The sequence below is a fragment of the Stegostoma tigrinum genome, chromosome 28, assembly GCF_030684315.1.
Source record: "Stegostoma tigrinum isolate sSteTig4 chromosome 28, sSteTig4.hap1, whole genome shotgun sequence".
NCBI lineage: Eukaryota > Metazoa > Chordata > Chondrichthyes > Orectolobiformes > Stegostomatidae > Stegostoma > Stegostoma tigrinum.
Genome location: NC_081381.1, coordinates 32511556 through 32522531, shown reverse-complemented (window position 1 = coordinate 32522531; position 10976 = coordinate 32511556).

Sequence of the window (10976 nt, the reverse complement as noted above, 5' to 3'; positions counted from 1 at the left end):
GTGGTAATGTATCTTTTATCAATTCATGTGCATTCTGAAGTTTTTATGCATATCCTTATTTCTGAGGACACTTGGAATTATTGTGATTTATGGTATAGTTACCAGTGAAGTCAAAGAGCTATTGCTCAGTCCCTAGTTGGAAATTATTCAGAAGGGAGTAGCTAATTGAAACATAATGCATTGCAATTCAATGTATTAAGTTAACAATAAAGGCTCTGGTTTATATGTGAGTTGTCTTCCATTACATGTTTTTGGTGTTGGAATCCTGGTCCAGTCTCAAACAGTCATAACCATGAAGCCCTCATCTTCCGCAGTGTTTAAATGGAATTCTGTTAAATGTTCAAGTGATTTGTAGTGTGTGCATCAGCTACAAGCTGTACTTTGCCATTCGCATGGCACTGTACTGACAGCGCTGAGAGAGCTTTGTTTTGTATCTTCAATTTCGTTACTAAATGACGGATACCCTATAGTTTTAATGGATTGTTCCTGTGATGTTATAGGCTGAGTCACCCACTACTTTTTCACAATTTATCCTGCTCGATTTTAACCAGAATGGTGCCCTGCACTACAAACTATGCCCCTTTGCTAGATTCTATAGTTCTACAAACAAGACAATTTATTCAGAGATAATAGGAACTGCAGATGCTGGAGAATCTGAGATAACAAGGTATAGAGCTGGATGAACACAGCAGGCCAAGCAGCATTTTAGGAGCAGGAAAGCTGACGTTTCGGGCCTTAACCCTGAAATGTCAACTTTGCTGCTCCTAAGATGTTGCTCGGCCTGCTGTGTTCATCCAGCTCTATAACTTGTCAAGACAATTTATTGCCGGGGAAAGGTATCATAGTTCAAACAGTTTTAAAGTATCAAATATCCGAACGTTATAAAATGAGGGAGTTAGCTTTTAAAAGCAAGGTTAGTGCCCCCTCTCAAACCAATATATCCACAATATTAAATGTAAAAGTGCAAACATTAACTTCTCTGCAGGAGACCAGAACCTTTAAATACAGAATGATGGTGAGAATCCTTTCCACTTTGATACCCTCAATTCAAGCTGTCTTGGTGAATTCTTTAATGTAGTAATAATTAAGTAGTGTAGCATGATCAAAAAACACTAAAGTTGGATGCTTGCTGTTCCTGGTCTAAACAGAGTTCTTGGAACAGACAGCACATTTTCCTACAGTGTAGGCAGAGGGGATTGAAGTATGAGGCATCCCAACTGAATGTTCTGGCCTTGTTGCTAATATCAATGGCCCCGATGGCAGCCTGGTAAAGCTGAAGCTGCTGCTGCATTGCCCGCAGTGACTTCAAGTAGCACATGGAATAAGATAATTATAACAACAACAATAAAAGAGCCTATACTGCAGGCTTTGCTTCTCCTTACTCACAAGAGATATAGAAATTGAAACAAAAGAAAATCATGGGAATTGTTTAAAATTTACAGTTCCAGTTAGCAAGGTCACTATTACATGAACAATCATTTTGTAAACATGAAAAGGCACACAGAGGCATTCTATATTTGAGAGAGACATGAAGATATTTTCATAAAACCAACATTCTAAAATGTACTGGCTGCTTTCTTGATTCTTGGCTTTTGGTTTTCTCTGAGCAACACCCTTTAACACCTCTGAATAATTCCGCAAGTCCATTTTTTTTCTAGGAAGAGGTTCATAGTCAAACATAAAATGCTGTACTGAGTGAAATAACTGCTTCTGTCGTTTTAAAGAGCCATTGATCATGGTAAGCAGTTTCAGATATCGTTCATTAAATGTTTCACAAGCATCATTAACTATTATTAATGTTCTGATTGTATATTGTAATCATATAGCAGTGTGTTTGTTCAGTCATCTGCCCTGAGCGCTATTTAACAGGATGTAGAATCTTAAAATGTTGTAGCATAGCACTTTATTTTCACCTACAATATGATTGACAATTGACCAGTTTGATTGGTGAATTGTAAGCTTTTAAAAATATTAACCTGACTTCAAAAATGTGACATTTGAATTGTACTCAACTATTGTTCACACATATTTCCATCAGGTCTATCAAGAATTTTAGTAAACTTTAATCATTAGCAAACACCACAATTCCAGCCATGCCATCCCATTCTTGTGTGACCGTTTGGATTTTAGCAGAAATTGGTAACCTTGCCCAAACCATGCTACAAACTTTAGAATTAAACTATTCTCTTCCACTCTTGATTTGCTTCCTAATTTTACCTTTAAATCTGATATTCTCAACCCATGAAGGTTAAATCTCAGACAGGAGCCAGAGATCCTGACTGCACCCACAAAAAATGGTTGACAGTTTATCAGACACGTGGTACCAGTTTCCTTAGCTGACTGAATGTGTCAAATTTTGCTGTTCTTACCAGGAACATTTATTCATGGTAGTGAATTGAAATCCATAAATTCTACCCATTTCTGTGGTAAGTGAAAGCTAGTAAGTGACCTGGTAAAATACTACAGTTCACTGATGATTGGAATGGAAGAGCTAAGTCAAGTTGCATAAACAGGAAGTTTGAACCTGGCAACACGCGATATCCAAAGAATTAGGTGCTTTTGAAATAGAAAATACAAACACCTTGACCTCCCCTGCTCCCACCACCACCATCAGTCATTTGATATTTGAATATGTGTGAAGGATATTTGAGAGGTACAAAGAAAGACTGATTCATTTGTAGAAACACACACTTTCTAGTCAGGAATGAAAAGCAGATGAACAAATAACTGTTATTGATGGGACTTTACAGAAGAACGATTCAAGAGTTACGAAAGAAGGTTGCAGTTGGCATAATATAAATAAGCTCCCCCTTTGCTTAGTGAACACTTAACCAGGGTATCTGCAAAATTTTGAGGCAGGATTAATTTGCACCACTCTGCTGAAACATATTTATTTTTCTAAATGATGCACAAAACATTGCTAAACTGTTTGACGTTGAGTTCAGTTTATACATCCAGGTTTTTCATTTTTGCATTTCTAATGTGTCATTTTTACATGCGTTCAATATGTATGATACGGTAAAGAATTTTAATAAACCAAACGTATTTTTAATGGGCCAGTGGATATAGAAATTGAAACAAAAGAACATCATGAGAATTGTTTAAAATTTACAGTTCCTGTTAGCAAGATCACTATCACATGAACAATACTTTTGTAAACGTGAAAAGTGTAGTTTTGAAATAAAGATATAATTTTGTTCTAAATGAACATGCCTGTGTGTTTACTGCTTTTTATTTCAGTCTTACAAGTGGGTGTTTGGTTAGCTCAGTTGGCGAGATGGCTGGTTTGCAACACAGAGTGGCACCAGCTTGTAAATGATGTCCATTTCAAGCCCACCGACTCCCACAGCTACCTAGAATACACCTCCTCCCACCCACCCTCCTGCAAAAATTCCATCCCCTATTCCCAATTCCTCCGCCTCCGCCGCATCTGCTCCCACGATAAGACATTCCACTCCCGCACATCCCAGATGTCCAAGTTCTTTAAGGACCGCAATTTTCCCCCCACGGTGATCGAGAACGCCCTTGACCGCGTCTCCCGCATTTCCCGTGACACATCCCTCACACCCCGCCCCCGCCACTACCGCCCCAAGAGGATCCCCCTCGTTCTCACACACCACCCTACCAACCTCCGGATACAATGCATTATCCTCCGACACTTCCGCCATTTACAATCCGACCCCACCACCCAAGACATTTTTCCATCCCCTCCCCTGTCTGCTTTCCGGAGAGACCACTCTCTCCGTGACTCCCTTGTTCGCTCCACACTGCCCTCCAACCCCACCACACCCGGCACCTTCCCCTGCAACCGCAGGAAATGCTACACTTGTCCCCACACCTCCTCCCTCACCCCTATCCCAGGCCCCAAGATGACATTCCACATTAAGCAGAGGTTCACCTGCACATCTGCCAATGTGGTATACTGCATCCACTGTACCCGGTGTGGCTTCCTCTACATTGGGGAAACCAAGCGGAGGCTTGGGGACCGCTTTGCAGAACACCTCCGCTCAGTTCGCAACAAACAACTGCACCTCCCAGTCGCAAACCATTTCCACTCCCCCTCCCATTCTCTTGATGACATGTCCATCATGGGCCTCCTGCAGTGCCACAATGATGCCACCCGAAGGTTGCAGGAACAGCAACTCATATTCCGCCTGGGAACCCTGCAGCCATATGGTATCAATGTGGACTTCACCAGTTTCAAAATCTCCCCTTCCCCTACTGCATCCCTAAACCAGCCCAGTTCATCCCCTCCCCCCACTGCACCACACAACCAGCCCAGCTCTTCCCCCTCACCCACTGCATCCCAAAACCAGTCCAACCTGTCTCTGCCTCCCTAACCGGTTCTTCCTCTCACCCATCCCTTCCTCCCACCCCAAGCCGCACCCCCAGCTACCTACTAACCTCATCCCACCTCCTTGACCTGTCCGTCTTCCCTGGACTGACCTATCCCCTCCCTACCTCCCCACCTACACTCTCTCCACCTATCTTCTTTTCTCTCCATCTTCGGTCCGCCTCCCCCTCTCTCCCTATTTATTCCAGTTCCCTCTCCCCATCCCCCTCTCTGATGAAGGGTCTAGGCCCGAAACGTCAGCTTTTGTGCTCCTGAGATGCTGCTTGGCCTGCTGTGTTCATCCAGCCTCACATTTTATTATCTTGGCACCAATAGCCTGGTTTCAATTCCCACACTGGTTGAGGTTATCATGAAGAGTTCTCCTTCCCACCCTCTTTCTTTTCCTGAGGCGTGAGACCCTCAGGTAAAACCACCACCATCTGTATCTAATGGGAGAGTAGCCATATGGTCTTATTTTGCTATACTGACTTTAAGAATTTATCGTTTACTTTCTTCCCACCTATCAGCTTTGCCGGCCAATTCTAAAAATGATTGCTGGCTTTAAGGTCTACTCAACACTTCATTGGTAAAAATTCCAAATCTTCAAGGCATCTGTAATAAAAACAAACACTGAATAGACTCTCTGATGAAGGGTCTAGGCCCGAAACGTCAGCTTTTGTGCTCCTGAGATGCTGCTTGGCCTGCTGTGTTCATCCAGCTCCACACTTTGTTAACTGAATAGATTCCTGATTCATTTATGAGCTGAGGCTTTGATGAAGTCAGGAGGTGGAAGGAGCTGCTATAATTGAATGTTGATCCAAATGAACAAGTGTTTACTATTTAAATAACACACTAAAAATTTACACCAAAATCTAAGTGTGATTAGAAACTCATGAAAAGGAGTGTGTCTGTCTACCACTTGCTGGTTGGTAATTAGGAAGAAAGCTGATAGCAGTACTCCATTGATGAAGAGAGTGAAGGAAGGTTAGTGCGTGAAAACCCACTGTACCCTGAACCACTCATCTAAAAACATTTTTGGCATGGTGCATTCTACCTGGATAAAACTGTTCCGAGTGCCCCAGAGATGTCAGTCATGGAACAGCCATCCTGGCTTCATCTATATCTCTGGCAGATGTGGACATCTGAAATCCACAAACTGGTTGCAGTTGAACTGCAGGTCTAACTGTGACCTAATCCCCAGTTTACAAGGCATGATCACTGGACTTTGTTAGGACAAATGTGCAGATGTTCATCAACTATAGCCTGTAGCATATAAAAATGTGCTGATCTGATGGTGGTGCTGCTTTGCGTGTAAGCCTTAGCCGTCCTGGAGAGCTGGAACTGACACTTCCAGACTTGCCACTCCTGGCCTCATTGTGTGCCTTTGACGTTGCCATTACCTCGACCTATTGATAAAGTCTCTACCAGAAATGCCTACGGACTGTCATGCCTGACGGACCTGAGTTCAGGGGAGGTACTGGTGTTGGACTGAGGCGGACAAGGTCAGAAGCCACACAACACCAGGTTATCGCCCAGGTTTATTTGAAGTCTTCACCTGTAGAAGGAGCAGCACTCAAAAAGTTTGTGATTTCAAATAAACCTGTTCGACAAAAGCCTGGTGTCATGTGACTCCTGACCAGAATTAAGAAAGGGTCTTCAACTCATTATGTACTGAATCACTGGAGTTTTCTTTCTTCTTTTCAAATGTTTCAGTCCCATGTTTCTGCTCTCCAGGGCACTGCCAGTTTGGAAGTAACCTTTGAAATACTCCAAAGTTCTTTTTGTCACCCTCTGGAATCTTCCCATTCTGTACCCCTATAATCAATGTCCTGCCCTACCTTCAGAGTCTTTCCTCCTCAGCTGCATTCCTTGGACTCTATTTTAACTTCAGATCCTGACTCTGAAGATTTTATCCTAGCTGCACCATGCTTTGTCTTGTGTTTTAACCCAATTCTTCTGCGTACACATTGAGATACCAGTCTGGAGTATTTTAGTTGTGGGCGTTTATGCATACACTCCTCCAGAGACTCCTTGTTCCTCAGCATTAAGAAATGGTAGCCAGGATTTGGCAATGCCGGTGTTGTACTGACGAAAGAGCAGTTCTTGGAAAGCTTGTGATTTCAAATAAATTGGAATTCTAAGTTAGCAGAATTCTTTGAGGACATTATTTGCATGGTGAACAATGGGGAACCTGTGGATGTGGTGTATCTGGATTTCCAGAAAGCATTTGACAAGGTGCCACATCAAATGCTGCTATATAAGATAATGTTGCACGGTATTACAGGTAATATATTGGCATGGATCAAGGATTGGCTGATGTGTAGAAAGGAAAGTGTAGGGGAAAATGGGTGTTTTTCTGATTGGTGATCAGTGGCTAGTGGTGTGCCTCAGGGATCAGTGTTGGGACCTCAATTGTTTACAATTTACATAGATGATTTGGAGTTGGGGACTAAGTGTGTTGTGTCAAAATTTGCAGATGACGCAAAAGTGAGTGGTAGAGCAAAGTGTGCAGAAGACACTAAAAGTCTACAGAGGGAAAGTGAGTGGGTAAAGGTCTGGCAGATGGAGTACAATGTTGATAAGTGTGAGGTTCATCCATTTTGGTGGGAATAGCAGCAAAAGGGACTATGTTTTAAAATATTGCAGCACACTGCAGTGCAGAGAGACTTGGGCCTCCTTGTGCATGAACCGCTGAAGGTGGGATTTTAGGTACAGCAGGTAATTAAAAAGGCAAATGAAATTTTGTCTGCCATTGCTTGAGGGATAGAGTTTAAAAACAGGGAGGCAATGCTGCAGCTATATAGGGTCCTGGTGAGGCCACACCTGGGGTACTGTGAGCAATTTTGGTCTCCTTACTTGAGAAGGGATATACCAGCACTGGAGGGGGTGCAGAGGAGATTCACTCGGTTGATTCCAGAGTTGAGAGGGTTGAATTATGAGGACAGACTGAATAGACTGGGATTATACTCATTGGAATTCAGAAGAATGAGGGGAGATCTTATAGAATCATATAAGATTATGAAGAGAATAGAGAAGGTGGAGGCAGGGGTTTGTTTCTGCAAGCAGGTGAAACTAGGACTAGAGGGCATCGCCTCAAAATAAAGGGAAGGAGATGTCGGGCTGAGGTCAGGAGGAACTTCTTCACCCAAAAGGGTTGTGAATCTGTGGAATTCCCTGCCCAGTGAAGCGATTGAAGCTACCTTGCTCAATGTTTTTAAGGCAAGGCCAGAAAACTTTTTGAAAAGTAAAGGAATTAACAGTTATGGTGAGTGGGCGGGTAAGTAGTGCTGAGTCTCAAAAAGATCAGCCATGATCAAATTAAATGGCAGGGCAGGTTCGAGGAGCCAGATGGCCTACTCCTGCTCCTAGTTCTTATGATTTTAAATCTGTTAGACATCTGACTAGCATTAAGAAAGGCTCTACAACCCTTAATGTGCTGAATCACTCCTTTATTTAGGTATGTAAATAATCGGTTGTCGAATACAGTTCTGTAGTGTCATGTCTAAAATCTCTCTCATCAGTGACTTAGTTCAGATTGGTGTCTTCTCACTTACTGCTGTTAGAATCATATGACGAACATGATTTCCAGGAATCTAATTTTAGCACAGTACCCAAACACACAAGTAATCATTTTACTCCCTGCTTCTCAGGTTCTTACTGTCACAGGGATTTTCAAACAGGTCAGAGAGGGATCCTCCCACCTAAGGAACTATTTCAAGATTTCTACCTCAATGATTTCTATTCTATTACTAGGATATAACATTCTGTTCATTTATGAATTGATCATTTTAATTCTTATTTACCTTCTTGATTTCAACTATTCTGTTCATTTTCATGTCTTTCAGCTGAATGTCCAATTTTCAAAAGCGAAGACAATTGAGAAGCAGCTCCGAGTAAAATGCAGTGTACCAAGATTGGAGAAATCTTATTTTGGTGCACATACAGATCTGAGAATAGGGCCTGAGAGACATTTACTCTGCATTTAACCCCATAGATTGCCTGACTTAAAATAGAAATAGAGATAATGGGAACTGCAGATGCTGGAGATTCCAAGATAATAAAATGTGAGGCTGGATGAACACAGCAGGCCAAGCAGCATCTCAGGAGCACAAAAGCTGACGTTTCGGGCCTAGACCCTTCATCAGAGAGGGGGATGGGGGGAGGGAACTGGAATAAATAGGGAGAGAGGGGGAGGCGGACCGAAGATGGAGAGCAAAGAAGATAGGTGGAGAGGGTGTAGGTGGGGAGGTAGGGAGGGGATAGGTCAGTCCAGGGAAGACGGACAGGTCAAGGAGGTGGGATGAGGTTAGTAGGTAGCTGGGGGTGCGGCTGGGGGTGGGAGGAAGGGATGGGTGAGAGGAAGAACCGGTTAGGGAGGCAGAGACAGGTTGGACTGGTTTTGGGATGCAGTGGGTGGGGGGGAAGAGCTGGGCTGGTTGTGTGGTGCAGTGGGGGGAGGGGATGAACTGGGCTGGTTTAGGGATGCAGTGGGGGAAGGGGAGATTTTGAAACTGGTGAAGTCCACATTGATACCATATGGCTGCAGGGTTCCCAGGCGGAATATGAGTTGCTGTTCCTGCAACCTTCGGGTGGCATCATTGTGGCAGTGCAGGAGGCCCATGATGGACATGTCATCAAGAGAATGGGAGGGGGAGTGGAAATGGTTTGCGACTGGGAGGTGCAGTTGTTTGTTGCGAACTGAGCGGAGGTGTTCTGCAAAGCGGTCCCCAAGCCTCCGCTTGGTTTCCCCAATGTAGAGAAAGCCGCACCGGGTACAGTGGATGCAGTATACCACATTGGCAGATGTGCAGGTGAACCTCTGCTTAATGTGGAATGTCATCTTGGGGCCTGGGATGGGGGTGAGGGAGGAGGTGTGGGGACAAGTGTAGCATTTCCTGCGGTTGCAGGGGAAGGTGCAGGGTGTGGTGGGGTTGGAGGGCAGTGTGGAGCGAACAAGGGAGTCACGGAGAGAGTGGTCTCTCCGGAAAGCAGACAGGGGTGGGGATGGAAAAATGTCTTGGGTGGTGGGGTCGGATTGTAAATGGCGGAAGTGTCGGAGGATAATGCGTTGTATCCGGAGGTTGGTAGGGTGGTGTGTGAGAACGAGGGGGATCCTCTTGGGGCGGTTGTGGCGGGGGCGGGGTGTGAGGGATGTGTCGCGGGAAATGCGGGAGACGCGGTCAAGGGCGTTCTCAATCACCGTGGGGGGGAAGTTGCGGTCCTTAAAGAACTTGGACATCTGGGATGTGCGGGAGTGGAATGTCTTATCGTGGGAGCAGATGCGGCGGAGGCGGAGGAATTGGGAATAGGGGATGGAGTTTTTGCAGGAGGGTGGGTGGGAGGAGGTGTATTCTAGGTAGCTGTGGGAGTCGGTGGGCTTGAAATGGACATCAGTTACAAGCTGGTTGCCTGAGATGGAGACTGAGAGGTCCAGGAAGGTGAGGGATGTGCTGGAGATGGCCCAGGTGAACTGAAGGTTGGGGTGGAAGGTGTTGGTGAAGTGGATGAACTGTTCGAGCTCCTCTGGGGAGCAAGAGGCGGCGCCGATACAGTCATCAATGTACCGGAGGAAGAGGTGGGGTTTGGGGCCTGTGTAGGTGCGGAAGATGGACTGTTCCACGTAACCTACAAAGAGGCAGGCATAGCTGGGGCCCATGCGGGTGCCCATGGCCACCCCCTTAGTCTGTAGGAAGTGGGAGGAGTCAAAAGAGAAGTTGTACTCGTCCTCACACTCAACAACTTCTCTTTTGACTCCTCCCACTTCCTACAGACTAAGGGGGTGGCCATGGGCACCCGCATGGGCCCCAGCTATGCCTGCCTCTTTGTAGGTTACGTGGAACAGTCCATCTTCCGCACCTACACAGGCCCCAAACCCCACCTCTTCCTCCGGTACATTGATGACTGTATCGGCGCCGCCTCTTGCTCCCCAGAGGAGCTCGAACAGTTCATCCACTTCACCAACACCTTCCACCCCAACCTTCAGTTCACCTGGGCCATCTCCAGCACATCCCTCACCTTTCTGGACCTCTCAGTCTCCATCTCAGGCAACCAGCTTGTAACTGATGTCCATTTCAAGCCCACCGACTCCCACAGCTACCTAGAATACACCTCCTCCCACCCACCCTCCTGCAAAAACTCCATCCCCTATTCCCAATTCCTCCGCCTCCGCCGCATCTGCTCCCACGATAAGACATTCCACTCCCGCACATCCCAGATGTCCAAGTTCTTTAAGGACCGCAACTTCCCCCCCACGGTGATTGAGAACGCCCTTGACCGCGTCTCCCGCATTTCCCGCGACACATCCCTCACACCCCGCCCCCGCCACAACCGCCCCAAGAGGATCCCCCTCGTTCTCACACACCACCCTACCAACCTCCGGATACAACGCATTATCCTCCGACACTTCCGCCATTTACAATCCGACCCCACCACCCAAGACATTTTTCCATCCCCACCCCTGTCTGCTTTCCGGAGAGACCACTCTCTCCGTGACTCCCTTGTTCGCTCCACACTGCCCTCCAACCCCACCACACCCGGCACCTTCCCCTGCAACCGCAGGAAATGCTACACTTGTCCCCACACCTCCTCCCTCACCCCCATCCCAGGCCCCAAGATGACATTCCACATTAAGCAGAGGTTCACT